The sequence below is a fragment of the Manis javanica genome, chromosome 12 (genome assembly GCF_040802235.1).
Source record: "Manis javanica isolate MJ-LG chromosome 12, MJ_LKY, whole genome shotgun sequence".
NCBI lineage: Eukaryota > Metazoa > Chordata > Mammalia > Pholidota > Manidae > Manis > Manis javanica.
Genome location: NC_133167.1, coordinates 89,012,784 through 89,029,766, shown reverse-complemented (window position 1 = coordinate 89,029,766; position 16,983 = coordinate 89,012,784). Strand labels below are relative to the sequence as shown.

Genomic DNA, 16,983 nt, shown 5'->3' with positions numbered 1-16,983 from the left:
CCACAAGGCTATAAATAAATATGTTAGCCAGTATTCTTCCTTGTAGGATAAGTAAGAGGCAGGCAAAATTACACAGCCACTTTGTGCAGGCATAGAATACGTAGAGAGATTTGCTAAGAGTTGCACATAAAAGGCATTAAAAGATCATTAACAAGAGAACTAACTTTAGTTCAGTGATGTATCTTTTGATGCCTGCCACATTCAAACGTAGTGGATGAGGCCTTGACACTTCCACTCATGGAACATGTATTCTTCTTGGAGAGATACGGTACACAATTTAATTGGCCAACATTTAAACTGAAAAGGCACTATCAGAGAGGTGATCTACAGGTGGCTGGGATATTTGTACAAGAATACCATAGTAAAAATCTAGACTTTATCCTATTTGTGTTACAGAACTACTGATAGATTTTAAGCAGGACAACAACCATATTTGATAGAAAGATCCATCTGGCAGCAGTGAAAAAAATATATATTAAGAAGATGATGGCATTGGAAAGCAGAGAAAAAATTACTTGATTAATCAGTGAAGTCAGAGATAAATCCAAGCTTAGCTCCTGGGGCTCAGGACTCTCAGCCAATTGCTTTTATCACTATTGTATGTTATTTATTTATTTCATATGTACTTCCAAATTCAAACTATGTGGAAAATGACCCTTAGAATCTACCAGGATTCAGTTAATGGTACTAGGATAGTTGAATGGTCATTTGGAAAATAAAATGAAATCAGATCCATGCTTCAAAAATTATACCAAAAAGTTACAAATGGATCAGAGAGTTAATATAAAAAACTGAACACTAACTTTTGTGAGTTACTATAGAAGAATTGTAAATATATAAGTATTATATATGTGGAAATTTACATATGAAAAATAGGACTCCCATCCATGTGGAAAAAGACTGGTAAACTCAACTAGATCATCAGCACCATTGTCATCTATGTGCAAAACTCAATAAGCAAGAGTTGAAAGACAAATGATAAATCAAGAACACATTCTTGTAAGGATTAATTTTTCAACTCTTGATTTTCTAATAAAGAACTCCAATAGCCCAGTGGAAGAAATGAGTAAAAGGCAGTTCACAGAAAGAAATATAAATGGCTCAGATATATGAAAAGATTCCTGTCCTCACTCATAATTTGAAAAATACAAAACAGAACCAAATATGCCAGCTTGGCATGTATAACACTGTTGACAAGGGACTGGAGGAACAGTCACTCTTACATGTTTTGGATAGGAATGTAAATTGTCATAATCTCTAGTAGAGAGCAATATGAAAAAAGCTATCAAAATAACACATGCGAAATAACAAAATCCCCTTTGAATCTCTAAGAATTTCTATCTAGAGACACACTTTATACATGTGAAATGATACATGTCTACATTTATACAGGGCATTTAAAAATAGCAAAACATATATTAGAAACAATCTAAGTACCCATCATTTAGGAGTAATTATATTACAGAATGGCACAACAGTAGAATATTATGCAACTATATAAAAGAATCAGAAGAGCTTTTTATGTCCTCATTTTAAATGGACCTCCATACTAACTGTGGATAAAAGGTGCAAACAGGTGCACTTGTGTCCTAATATTTACATAATATGGGATAAAAAGGTTAAATGTAGGCATGCATGAATATTCAGCGAGTTAATTTCTCATTTATGTAAGAAGTATACCTCTGGAGCAATATATTACAAAGTGATAGACTTTGTTGAGTCAAAGGAGGGAAACTAGGTGTCTGGAGTTTCATACTTGAGAGATAATTTTTATTATGTGTACCTATTTTTGTAACTTGCATTTTGTACCACATGAATGTATAACATATGGAAAAATAATACTGGAGGGGAAAACAGAATCAACCATCAGAAGCCTAAATTAAGCTCACTAAAGTGAATATAGAATGTCACAAAATTACTCAGATTTTTTCCCCCCATCTGGTTTCTTATTTTGTATTTATCTGTCACCATTTCATTTCACAAATGAGAACATTACATCATAACGGTAAATAACATTTCCAAAGTTGCACAGCTAAAAGTGAAACTTAGATCTGGCTTCACATATCATTAATTTAGTCCTGTTGCTTTCAATTTCCAATTCCTTGCTTGTTTCAATAAAGGTTTCATTCACTTTTTTTTTTTTCATTATGGACATTTCATAATGTGTTGGGGCCCACTTTATCCTTTGCAGAGCATTTCCATCGTTTGTCCTTTTTAGACTTTTAGGAAGTTTGGGTGTGAGAATGAGTCCAAAGAAAGCCAGAAGCAAAAGAAAAGAAAAGAAACAAAATCTGAGTGCAGTTAGCTTCTCTGAAGTTAGACTTCAGTATGCTACTCTGCAGTAGTTACAACTGGCAACTCTACCTTATGGCAACTTGAAAAATGTAATAAATCATTCATCCTTGTTTGAGAGGTTCACTTTACTACAGGATGACGAGGTGGCAAGTGGCAGTGAAACACTCAGAAGGGCATCAGGAAAGCTGCTTTTGTCAGTGCACCCTGTGGGCATTATGTTTATTAAGTCCTATTTTCTTTCAAGTCATTCATGCCCAGTAACTATGTGTCTCTCACTTGTCAGTTCTTAAGAGATCCTCTGACAGATAGGGTGCCAATTATATCGACAGATCCTGTTTCTTGAATTCCACAGTGGCATGGCTAATCCTTGCCCTCTCCCACCTGCTAGGAGCAGATCATTAAAGCAGGTAGAGAGACATCATCAGGAGAGGTACACAGCCAACAAGATGGAAGGGCCAAGTTCTCTTTTAATCATAACCTTCTCTCCAACTGAGCAGGTTCCAAGGATGAGAATCATGTAAAACAAGAAGTCTCAGAAGCACAAAGGTGTGTGAACACAGAGAAAGACTAAGAGTCCATGCTGCTCTAGTTGAAATGAGAATAGCTGTGAGGCAAGCCTCCAACTCATGGCTTAGTTTTGTTGTTATTTGATTTAAACAAAATAGGGCATCTTTTTTAGTAAGGTTAATTGAAGTCTGGGTTGAAGTATGAAAATGGCACTTGGCAATAGTTCCTACTACTTGGGTACTGAAGGGTTGATTCAGGTCATGTCTCTCATAATTAGAAGCATTCATGATATTAAATTGGCTAAAGAGCTGTGCCCAAATTAAAATAGCTATGAGAGATTATTTTCTTCTTTCAGTAAACACATATTAAATTTAGAGTTACTATCTAGAGTTAGCAAAGGAGCAAGTAGACAGTTTTATACCTGTTAGCAGGTGTGAAATTAGTGCAGTTTTTCAGAGAGCTTTAACAATGTTTCAAATATTGTGAAAACGCTCATATATAGGCAATGATCAGTTCCACACCAAGTTATTTTCTTAAGGAGACATTTGGACAAATATGCAAAGGTATATACATGTAAAGGATGTTCATTGCAGTGTTGTTTATAACAGTTAAAAACTATGAGCCTAAGTGTAAAAAAGGGATTAAATAACTATTTTTGCCACTAAGATTATAGTGTCAATCTATATTTATCAATGAGAAAATGTTCATGTGCTATATCAGAAAATCAGTCTACAAAACTGTATATGTAGTATGATCCTACTTTTGCATACATCAGATACATAATACATATATAATGTAAGAATGTGCGATAAAATGTGCCATTCTCTTTGTGTAATAACCCTAAAATACTTTTCTTGTACTCTATGTTTGTTCACATTTTCTAGTTTTTCCACTATAAACATGAAATATTTGTAAGATTTAAAAAAGTATGCTAAGGACTTTACTGCTCAAAGCAATCTATCTGAATTTTAAATTGAGACAACAATAACAATAGATAACATCACATGCTCTAATAAGATAAAACTCGTGTCCTTATTATATCCTGGCTGAGACAACTCCAACATTAATATGTGCTATGAAGACTACCTAAGATAAAACCCTACTAAAACTTTAGATTACATTTCTCCCTTGCTAATATGTTAGTGCTTGAGTTGTATTTTACCTTTTATTTACACAAAGACTTACTGATCTTCAGTTTATATTTACATTTTTTCTCATTTCCACATCAGGAATTAATGACATGGACAACTATGAGTAATATTAATAGCTAATTTAAAAATAGTTTTTATCAAGAAAGATTATTACTTATATATAAGGCATAGGAAGACAGTAAGCAATTTCTTTATTCTCTCTTCCTCACTCTTTCCCCAGAGCCCCCAATACAGTATAATTCATCAAATAAATAGAGATGGGAATGATAGTGCATCCAGCTAAACATAGTTCATTCATTGCCTCACAGATATCTATAGAGCAATTATAATGTGTAAAGTAGTGAACTTGGCGCTACAGGATATAGGAAGTGAAAATTCCTTATTTTGAAGAGCATATCTTGAGGTGGGTGATATGTACATATCATCTTTGCATAAAATGGAAGTAACATAAAATAAGCATGAACACAGTTCCATGAGGTATTAGAAACTGTTTCTGATTTCAGACACTGCATCAGGCTCCATGAAATCTGACTGGACACTGAAGGAGATATTTTGGGCAGAGGGTATGTCACAAGCAATGGAGTAGATATGGGAGATTGAAAAGCATATTTGAAGAGTGACTAACAGTTTGGATTGCTGATAGCATGATTTACAAATAAGTGATTAGTGAATAGGCTGATTTGGGCCAATATATGGGCACCCTGAATCCTAAACAAAGAATCCTGACCTCTGTTCAAAAGTCCTTCAGTAAGTTGAGGAGGCTGCAGCATTTGAATAGGGCACTGATATGATTAATTTTCTCCTAAGAGACTCAATTTGGCAATACCTCATGGGATGTCAGGAGGAAGAGGACATCTATTTTTAAGTGTCTTGATTAATCATCAGAAATTTGTCAATAGCAAATTACCCATGTTTATAATAATCATTACTATATTTTTCATCGGGTTGGTGTATGTTCAGAATTGCAGTGATAAGAGAAATGTTTACTTGAGGAAGGGAAAGCAAGGAAGATTATGAATTTAACTTCAATAAGACTATTTTTGTTCCATTTAATTTTCTCGTCATTAATTACCCACTCGATGAGGCCCAAATAAGTTTTCCATATACTGGTGAAGCACTTATTCTCTAGAATCAAAATGTCTAGTTCTGAATCCTATCACTTACTAGATGTGTGAGTTGGAACATGTTACTTGTAACTTCTGTTTCTTGATTTACTTACTTTTAAATAGGAATCATTATTGAACCTGCTTAATAGGGTTGCTGAGAAGATTAAATTTTAAAATAACAATGAAATGGTAAGAACAGTGGTTGGCTCATAATCAGCTTCAATGAATTGAAGATTTTTTTCTTTTCTCCTTTGTGAAAAAAAAACATGACTCTGTTGCATCTGGATTTGAATTGGTTATAGTTTGCAATTCTGCAAGGAGAAAACCAGACCCAGTTGTTTATTTGTTTGCCGGCTTATTTGTTTTGGCTAACAAGAGAATCCTTACAATATGTAGACTAGAAGGTAAATTACTGTAAGGCTAGCGAATTTATTTGGCAGCTTGAGGGAGAAAATTCAATTCTTACAAAACATATTTTATACCTTAAGTGAACAAACACAATTGCCAATAACAAAAATCGTTCACAAGTTTAAGTGGTTATATTATTTTATTCATAAATCTTACTCCTCACCCTCAGGAAATATAGGGAAAGAATCACATAACTGAGCTTAAAAAGTTGTAGTTTAATCTTGTAAGACTTGTCCCTCCCTCCTTTCCTTACTGTATTATTTGGAAGTGCAGAGCGCATTTGAAGAGTGGGGAAATATGTTTCCTCCTCAAGGGTGGAGTAAATTATTTGGAATTCTGCATGGGAGATTTGTTTCCCTCATTTATTTATTATTTAATCATTTATGTAAGCATGAACTCAAGGGTATTTATTTTTTTATTTGACTTGTGATGCATTAACAATTTATTTATTTTGTTACTTAAATTTTTTCAGCTTTGGCCACTGCGAGATCTTACAGATCTTACAGCTTTTGTGTCCCTTTGATACACTACCATCATTGTGGATTTTTGGTTTTTTTTTTTTTAGCACTTCCCTGCTTTCTGACACAGTAAGATGTCTTGTAAATTTTCTGCTCCAATCTTAAAATAAGCCACTTCTCTGAGGAGACCTGTTTCTTTTTATCGGAGAACAGTATTAGGAGATCTGGTAGCTGGGTATTCATTGCTACTGGGATGTCATTGCTTTTAGTCCCTCTGCTGATGGAGCAAGGAAATAAATGTGTGTCTACTGATGCATACACACACACATATTTATAAACATTTCTATGTGGAATCATCTCTATGTGTATTAAGCTAAACCCGAGTTCATGCTGGTGTCTCCAATTCTAACGCATTATCATGCAGATTGTTCTAGCCTCATCCCCTTGCTTATTGGAAAACTCCAACTCTAATAGTAAGAAACCTGGATCCCCTCATCCACAACCTATTGACTTAATTGTTCAATTATAGTATACATATATAGTGATTCTGGAATTCTTAATCTGTGTTCCCATGGGAAACAATTTATTAACTAGAATGCAGTGCTATGTGCAACTGTTTTTGTCTTACCATAAGCCTGTTTTTTAAAAGTAACTCAGTTTTCTGTTTTCTGTTTTTTTGGTCAGGGAACCTTTTTTTCTTTCAAATTTCCTGTGGGGAATTCTACTTATAACTTTATGCTGCTTCGATAGCAAGGAAATTAAGGAAGGTTCTTTGTCATCGAATTTTGTAATGGATGTGTGGATGGAAAATAGGATATTAATATTTTGAGGATGTAAAACAGAACATGAGAAAGTATATAAATACACTATTTTTTATACAAAAGGAATGAGTGTAGAATACAGAGGAGCCTGAGAGCCCAGAGCTTGCTTGATAAGAAAGTGAAGGTAGAAGATGATCCATTTGTTGGCAGTAGATGGAGGATTGTAGAGGGAAGGGAAATGGAGCAGTTTCCTTCCCTCATGTGAGCATTAGTCTCTAATATTCTCTTCTAAAATTTTTGCATTTCAAAATTAAGGCTTAATTTTACATATATTTATGGTATGACAAAATAATCCAATTTTTTTTCATGTGCAACTAAATATGTCAGTACATTTTGTTGAATAGCTAGCTGTCTTTTCACCATTATTTCCTTATTTGTGTGGGTCTGGATCTCAGTTCTCTATTCTTCTCCATTAGTCTCTGTCTATATCCCTGTGCTGATTCTACACTGTCTTAACATAGTTTTATGATAATTTGATGTCTTATTAGATAAATTCTCTGGCTTATTATTCAAAATTGCCAGGATTATTATGTCATTATTTATTCTAGTTTTATAGTTTGTCAAATTCCATGAAAAACTCTTTTGGGATTGTGAGTTGCATTATATTCATAGATTATATTAAAATAAAATTGAGTTCAGTGCATCTATGACCTAAGTTACTGTCTTAGTCCATTTGGGTGGCTGTAACAAAAATGATATAGCCTGGGTGACTTATAAACAACAAAAACTGATTTCTCACAGATCTTGAGGCTGCAAAGTTGAAGATCATGGAGCCAGCAGCTTTGGTATCTGGTGAGAGCCCTTCCTGACTTTCCTAAGCAGTCATCTTCTCTCTGCATCCTCACAGAGCAGAAGAGGTGAGGGAACTCTCTTTTATTTTAAGGACATTAATATCATTCATGAGAGCTCCACCCTGATGACCTAATTACCTGCCAAAGGCCATCTAATACCACCACACTGGGGTGAATATGTGAATTTGGGGGGAAACAAACATTCAGTCTATAGCATTACACAACTGGTCCCCCAAAATTTATGTCCTGCTTGCATGCAAAATACATTCATTCATTTCATCACAACAGCCTCAAAAGTCTTAATCCATTTCAGCATTAACTTAAAGTCTAAATCCAAAGTCTCATCAACTACATCAGATATGAGTGAGACTCAAGATGCGATTCAGTGTGAGGTATATTGCTCTTCTGCTGTGAAATCAAACAAGTTTCGTGCTTCCAAATACAATGGTGGGACAGGCATAGGATGATGTACATTTCCATTCCCAAAGGGAGCACTAGAAAGAAGAAAGGAGTGACAGGTCTTGGGCAAGTTCTAAACCCTACAGGGCAAATACCACTAAATGCTAGGGATCCAGAATAATCTTCTATGGCTTGGTGTTCTGCCCCTCAAGCCCACAGGGGCAGGGGTTCTCCCTTCTGGACATACTTGGGCTGAGGTTCTGCTTTCCGGAAATGCCAGGGCAAGTGTCACAACTCCTGGACCCACTGAAGCAGCATTCCTGCCCCTGTAGTTTTTCCAGGCAGTGATTGGGCCCCCAAGGCTCTAGGCAGTTCCCTCCCCACAGTTTTCGATGGTTAGTTCCTGTGACAGTCTCTGCCTGGGCCCCATCCCAATAGACACAGGTCCTGTCCTTTGAAATCTAATCACAGGCAGTTATCCTCCCAGAGCCTGGACACTGTGCACCAGTGGAGATGATATTACACGGAAGCCACCAATGTTTGCTGTCTGTGTCCTGCAGAGGGTGCCATCCTGGCTGGGCTGCACTGAGACTTGCCAGAGCCACCCTTAGGGAAACTGAGAAGCATGGAATATTGTTTTGTTTTTATACCCAGTGACCAGCCCAAGACAGGAAATCTTGTTTATAGTTTTCTGTGCTGATGAGTATGTGTGTGCTTTTTATAGTTCATCATCTCATTGACAATATAGTCCTTCAGTCCTGGGTTTGGAGGGAGGAGAGTTTCCATTCTCTTTTTGCCTTGCCCAATCTCAAAAAATTTTTGAAACTTTTACCACTAAAACCCAAGTCCTTTTGTTCCTGAGCCTGCTCTTGTCCTCTCTCCGACCCTAGCAGAATTATCAGGTTCCTGCTTACAGTCTGTTCTTCAGTGTCTTTCTTATTTAGCCTTTTCCTTTATGCCCTTATTCCTCAAATACATATTTACAAGGATTTCTATCATATATTTTTTAACCTGGTACATTGCTTTATATTAACTGACCATGGTGCTAAAAATGGAAGTTCTTTCCATTTTCTCTCTCCTTAAAAATGGACAAGCAAAGAAATTTATATGAAGTCTGAAACTTACCATGTAATACTATAAAACAATTTGGAAACTGTAACAACACCATAATCACTGCAACATTTTTGAATTTCTGTAAAAATAGCCCATTTTCTAACAACACTTTACATATCAACATATGTTCAAATATTTGATATCATTCAGCCATTTCATTTCTACTTTGTGAAACACATATTGAAAATAGTCTAATCATATAATGTCATTTATGCAAGTAGTTACTTTCTCAAGCAATAGAACAGTTGTGGGTGTATACAAAAGCATGCCTATTTAAATATCTGAAAATACTCAGATAAAGTATTTTATCAAATAAAAGTTATCTTGCCTATATATGATAACTGCTTAAATATCAATCAAAGACTATTTGTAAAATTCTCTTTTGGGCATCACTCTTTTGAACCACATCATTTCAATAGATTAGTTTAATCTGTTAGATGTGGGCAAGTGGGCCTAATACTGGACTGTGCAGAGAGACCTCCTGACTCCTTCATCCTCTCTAGAGCCCTAAACTTCAAATTTTCTAAGTGCCCCTGATAAGACTTTACCTATCAAGGCAGCAGCACTTTCCAGGCAGGGTACCAAGGACCTAAACTCCTTTTAGGTGGGTTGTTCTCCAATCCTCTCTGATCTGTGGGGTCAACCAGTTGCCTAGAAGATCCCTTAGCTTTGTGTAATCACATACAGGTCATCTCCTGGAGGACAGACTGGACAGTCCATCAGTCTCATTGTAGTCACCTAATTTTTTTCTCAGGAGATACTATTTAGACCATCAGAAAGGTACTGATATAGTGATTTGGGGTGACTCAAAATGTTTATATAGATAGAGGACCCACAAAAAATATTTTTCTATGTATAGGGGGCTCTGTCGCAAAGATGTATTATGAAAACCTGCTCCCCCCTCCACAATCCTAGCTCCCTGGTGTCTTGGGGAGTAAATACTAGTGGGAAACTTCACTTTTATCACTTATTCTTTACAGGAAAGTGATTCTAGCGAGCTTCCTAAGGGTTGAAAAATCTTAGAGGAGACACAATAACCTGCACATTCATGTTTTCTCTTTAGCAAGTCAAGTTTATAGTTATACCAGAGTTGCTAAATGGGCCTTGCTTTCTTGGGAAGTGAGTTAATGCCACATCTTCCACACCCTCCATTCATATGGAAACCCTGGGAGATGGAGCCCAGTTCCCATAGCTCACTGATGGTTCACGTGAGTGAACCAAGACCCAGAAGCCCCATGTAATCAGGTTCTGAGGCCCAATACAGCTTCATGGAAAATGGTGGTAAGAGCTGCCTATAAATCTATGGCTTTTTTCCTTTTTTGTAGCCCAAATGCCAAAATATGGCAAGAGAGAGGCCATTTTCACTGATTTCTCACCCATTCAGAAATAATGGAAATCTCCTGAGAAGCAGTTGTAGGGAAATTTACAGTTCAGTTTTGCTGATCCAGTAGGTTTAGATGAGAATCAAAATGCATTGTTGGTTTGTGGGTTTTTTCTCTTTGGGTTGCAGCAGACAGACTATGAAGTAGGCTCTCAAAACTCAACCAAATCTGTCCATAATGGTGTATCAATGTCCTGGAAGCAATGACATTGGGGGAAAAAAATCCTCTCATTTTCCAACTTTTTATTTGCTTTTCCTTGGACTACTCCTGTCTGAGACTGAAAAGCAAATAGAGAAACACAGCAATTTAAGCACAGTAGAAGTAGACACAAATCAATTCTTATCCAGTTTTTCTTTATTATGAGTGGGATCTTTGGAGATACTAATTCACTACTCACAGACCCATACAAATAGAGAATAATGATAGAAACATGCATTTAATTATCTATTTTCCGCCTGGGAAATAGAAAAATGTCTGCAATGGTATTATTACAGAATCACCCATTAGGTCTCTGAGGAAATAATGGAGAACAGAATACAGGTGACCTGAGGGCTTGTTATTTTATATGCTATGAAACAAGTGGCAGTCTGGAGCAAGATTCAAGGCATTAGGAAGTCTATCCCCCATAGTTTTAAAGACTTAAATAAAGAGTTGAAATCAGCTCAACAGCCTCCTTCCACCCTTCTGTTCACTCTATTTTGTATTCTGCACACAAGGCCTGGCAGAGAGTGGCACTAAGTCTGAGTAAGTCTGACCAGCTGCCTAGGAGACAGGGGGGCTAATTTCTCCTGAAGCAAATTGCCAGCATCTTGTTGATACAGAAAGAAAATGAAGAGTTAACATCAAAAGGGAGAGAGTGGAAGAGGTGAAAAAGAAAGAAAGGAAAATGTGCTGGAAGAGATCTATTTATTTTCTAATTAACAGTTAATTCAAATTTTTTGGTTAAAGGCCATGGACACAATGTTTTTGCTGCAATTTAATAGGATGAACGTAAAGCAACAGGGGTAATAGCAAAAGAAGCAGACCATGAAGGAAACATGCCTCCATTCCAAATGAAGTGCAGCTAATTAGTGAGGTCAAAACAATGTTTCCACTTTGAGCATTTGAAACTTTCTCATGATTGAATGAAAAACAAATACACATTCAGATAAACACAGGCATTGTATTCATTTCCTAGAGCTACTGTAACCTAAGTCCTACAAACTGGGAGGCTTAAACAACAGAAATTTATTGTCTCATAGTTCCAAAGGTTAGAAGTCTGAGATCAAGGTGTCAGCAGGTTGGTTCCTCTGAGGGCTGTGAGGGAGAATCTGTCACAGGCCTCCTCCCTAGCTTCAGGCCAGTTGCTGGCAAACATTCCCTGGCTTGTAGATATATCACCCCACCTCTGCCTTCATCTTCACATGACATTCTCCCTGTGTGCATGTCTGTCAATTTCCCCTTTTGTAAGGACACCGTCATACTGGATGAGGGTCCACCCTAATGACCTCATCTTAACTTCATCTGCAAAATCCCTTATTTCCAAATAAAGTCACATTCATAAGTACTGGGAGTTAGAATTTCAACATATGAATTATTTGGGAGATTCAATTTACTCCATAACAGGCATGAATATAATATGTCATTTAATACAGCCTGTATTTTAAAAGGCAAAGGACAAAACAAAGTGAAAAATCTTGCATTTTAATTTAAGAAATTAAATTCTAATATAGCTCCTGTGTCATAAATGAAAAAGGCCATGGTAATATTGAAACTGACAATCTCATAGGCATTTGCAATATTTGGGACATGATACTTGAGTAGTTTTAAGAATGATACCTATAAAGAGTGCCTCAGGCAGAAAACTGTTAGTAGATATTGTAGAACATAATTTTACACCTTAATTTTCCATAAATTTACAAGAAATATCCCTTGCACAGAAATAGCAAATACTGGCAAGGATGTGGAGAAATGGGAACCCTCCTACACTGTTGGTGGGAATGTAAATTGGTGCAACCCTTATGGAAAGCAATATGGGGGTTCCTCAAAAAACTAAAAATAGAAATACCATTTGACCCAGTAGTTCCACTCCAAGGAATTTACCTGAAGAAAACAAAATTACTGATTCAAAAAGACATATGCTCCCCTATGTTTATTGTTGCATTATTTGCAATAGCCAAGATATAGAAGCAACCTAAGTGTCCATCAATAGATGAATGCATAAAGAAGATGTGGTATATATACACAATGGAGTATTATTCAGCCATAAAAAGAAAAGCTCCCATTTGCAATAACATGGATGGATTTAGAGGGTATTAAGTTCGTGAAATAAGCCAGGTGGAAAAAGACAAATACCATATGATTTCACTTATCTGTGGAGTATAAAAAGCAAAACAGAAGGAACAAAATAGCAGTAGATTCATAGACACTGAGACACTAGTGGTTACCAAGCGGGAGGGGTTGGGGCAGGTGTTGCAGGGGAGGGTGAAGGGGATAACAGGGCACAGTAGTTCACAATCACAATGTAAGTTGGCCACAGGGATTGTAATACAGCATGGAGAATACAGTGAATGATTCTGTAATATCTTAACTATGTTGATAGATAGTAACTGCAGGGGGTGGGGATTTAATAATATGGATAACTATTGAACCACAATGCTATATATTTGAAACCAATGTAAAATTGTATATCAATGATACTTAAATTTTAAAAAATGGAAAAGAAAAAGAAATATCCCTTGCACATAAAGCATCATGGTAAGACTTTGGCTAAGAATAAGTTAAAAGAATTAAAGATGACCAAACTCCTTTTAATATTAAACCTTTTTTAAATTTTATAAAATCAAATTTGGTTCTTCACCTTCCCTTGCACCCCTCCTTCCTATCATATATTTAACTGCTTTACACTTGAGGTTTTTGTCTGAGACAAAAACAGGCAAATGCCCCATAAAAAGTTTTAGGAACAAGGAATAAACATTTTCCATTGAGCATAATTTGGCTAGGAAATAGGTGAGTGTACTTTCAGCATGATGCAAAATTACAAACAGTTCTCTGATCTAGAAAATTATCCCTTGATTTCACCCATATTTATCATACACTGAGTATCTTAGGAAATGAATCACCACCACATGATTAAAATTACCTATGTATTTTAATTCTCAGAGTTCCCATGGGAATAAAACCAAGCTTCTCTGTATGTAAAAAGGAATTGCAGAAGGGATTCATGATCTTTCAGAAAGAGGTAATAAAAATGGTTTCAGAATCCCAAAACACTAGCAAGTCTATGAATAAAGAGACTTGGTTGAGAATTGTTGTTGGGAGGTTAGGGAACGCTGGGAATTTAACCTAAGGACGCACACACATACCTGCTTATACACTTTCTGATTTGCCTCTATGAGCAGGATTCTCAGATTAAAAAATGTCAATTTTCCCCATGGTATATTATTCAGAAGGAATGGACTGAACATTGAGAGTCTCTCAGGTACTAAGTCAACTCACATGGAAGAGAATTACATGAAGAATTGTATGGCTGAGTTGAGCTGAGACTATCGTTATGTCATCCTGTTTCTCTCATGTTTCAACATAGGTTCACAGAAAGTTAAAGATGGTAGAGATCACTTAGTCTTCTCTTATGTAGGTAAGGACACAGGTGAAGTGACTTGCCCAAGGTCATTCGTGCTCCACGGAAGATCCTGGTCTAGAATCCTGCTCACTGGATCCCCACTGATGTTCTTTTCACTACATCAGAATTGACACAATAAGTTTAAGGTTTGTGTCTGGAAAAATTTCTGCATTTCACTTCAGGTGCTTCAAATTTATATTCAGAGTTATTTCTACTGTTTCAAGTATGGGAGGATATTATTGGCCATCCCTAGATTATTTGAGTAGTGTGTGTTTATGTTTGGGGGCTTAGAGGGATGAGTTGTGACGGGGTGGAGTGTTCTCAGCAGTAAAGTACACTGTCAGCCCTTTAACTGAGAGAAAGAATAAGAATCTTCAGACTGATCGTCTGTTTATAATATGTACTTATATGATCTGACAGTCTCACTTTCCAAAATTGAATTAATAAATCATTCACAGTACTGGCTAGAATAGTTAATACACTTTTTGTGCCCCAGCAGAGAGGAAAATGACCCTGCTTTCCTTAGCCTTATGACACATTAAGCCTAAATAGAATTAATGATTGAGCTTTTGAATCATATTTACTGTGGAGAGCTCTACTTGAAGGCTGGTAAGCTACAGAAATACATAGGAGACTTCTTACATTATTAAAAAAAGCTTTGTATTGGCTCAAAGAACTTTTCTGGTTGTTGAGGTAGCATTACTTGATGACATAAACTCTATATGTGTCTGTGTGTATGAATTTTACAATTTTTATGTACATCAAAAGTGTCAGGGAAATGTATACTTGTTTTTATTACTAGTGTCTTGCATTGTCAATCTATTTAATCTGTTTTTAATCTTCCAACGCCCTACATACTCTGTTGGGAGAGAGGAAGAGGGAAGAAGGAAGGAGGGCTGGGGAGGAAGAGAGAGACACAGAGACAGAGAGAATGACTAGAAAAAATTCTTGCTGGCCCTCAAAGGTAATTTTAAGTGAGAATGTTCCTATGGCACAGATTCTCACCTGGCTCTGGTCCACTTGTTCACTACACATGTGTGGGTAATATGTTGTTATTGACTCTATACAAAGAGCACTGCCCAGTGCTCTGGGCTGCACAGCTGCACAGCTGCAGGAGAGCAGAGACTGGAGTGGTGGCAGTGCTGAGGACAGAGACTGAGACGGCTGTGGGGGCAGAGAGGCCCAGAACTGCTTGCTGCATGCAGACTTGCTCTGAGGTGGTCAGGATTATAGTGACTAACCTGCCACCATAGGAATAAAGTTGGGTATAAACCTTTCACCCCAAGAATATTCCACTGTCATTTTTTTGGTCTCATTGAATCCATAGTGAACTTGTCTGGGGCTGAAACCCATTGGCAAGAAAACTGGTAATGTCAGCAGGATTCATTGTAGACCAAAGAACGGAACAGCATGCCCTCATGGGAGGAATGTTTCAGCGGGCTGTGCCTTTAGATGGGGAGACATTTGAGTGTCCCCCAGTGGACATGTGGTCTGAGGTGACTTGCCTCCTAGAGGACTGGGTCCCACCCAGGTTTCTTCCGTAAAGAACCAGAGTGAGACTGTGGGAACTGTGGGGTGTTATTTTCTCACAGTACTGAGGCCATAAAGGAGAAAGACATCCTCCTGCAGGAAGCACGAGAAAGAGGCAGCACAAAAACACAAGCTGTGAGGTGTCCTAGAGGAGGTAAAAAATTTGTTGATGACTGAAATGGCGTCATTATGAGGTGCTGTGCAAATGGTAAAGGATGTCATGGTAGCAAGAGAAACAGTAGCACGCAGCGCAAGAGTGCAGGCTGCCAGGTGCCGTGGGCTGGTGAAGGATAATGGTGCCGCCAGCCTCAGAAATGAAGGAGGAGCCAAGGTGTGATGAACAGGTGGGGGTGGAAGCCCTGCCAGTGCCAGAGGCATCAGCTCCTCCTCGGTTGAAACCCCCCCTGGTTGAAAGCTGATGCAAAGTCCAAAAGAAAATGAAGACACAGCAACCACGGGTTCCTCTTGGAGAGGTGCAGCCCCCTCCCCAGGTTGTGGAGCACTCAGTGTTCCACTCCTATATTCAGGCTAAAGCAATAAAAGCACAGAAGGAAATATGGTCTGCTACTCGAAGGAAGAATTTAAAGGGCTCTGTTGAAGGTCATGAGAGCCAGATGTGGGTTGATTTGATAAAGGCAGGAACAGACAGAAAGAAATTGGATAGAAAGTCAAATAGAATCTTACTGGAGCTGTGGCAACAATTGAAACCGGAGAAGTGGTTCTGGCCGTTGAGGGCAAAGAAGCAGAAGCCAGAGACGAAACAGCAAGACTGGACTGTGTGTCTGCAAGACTTCTGCTGGAGAGGCTGGAGAAGAGACCATTGTAGAAGACTGAGGGTGCATAGATTGAGAGGCAAGAATCCTGGGGGTGGGGGCGGTGGAGAAAGTAAAGGTTCCTATGGCCAGGATTCTCACCTGGCTCTGGTCTGCTTGCATTGCCCTAGTATGGGCAATACATTGTTATTCACTCTATATAAAGTGCTCTGCCCAGTGCTCTGGGCTGCATAGCTGCATGGCTACAGGGCTGCAAGGCTGTAGGAAAGCAGAGACTGGGGCAGTGGCAACGCTAATGACAGAGACTGAGACGGCTGCAGGGGCAGAGAGACCCAGAGGCAGAGACCAGCTTGCTGCAGGCTGACTTGCTATGACATGGTCGAGATTCTAGTGATTAAGCTACCATTGTGGGAATAAACTTGGGTATAAACCCTTTCACCCCAAGAATGTTTCACTGTCATTTTTTCAGTCTCACTGAATCCATAGTGAACTTCTCTGGGGCTGAAACCCATTGACAAGACAAAAAGAAAGAATTCTTCATTTTGAGACTCAGCTTTTAAATGATTTCTGGTTTTCTAGTGACTGGGACATTACGAAGTAGATATAGATGATGGCAAGAACAATTAGATATTTTAAAAGGTGGAAATA

General features: G+C 37.7%; 1 long non-coding RNA gene across 1 annotated transcript in view; it reads right to left on the bottom strand.

The window, feature by feature from the left end:
- Nucleotides 1-16,983, bottom strand: part of LOC140845200 (uncharacterized) — a 66,679-nt gene that overhangs the window by 12,210 nt on the left and 37,486 nt on the right. The gene's annotated exons all lie outside the window — the stretch shown is intronic.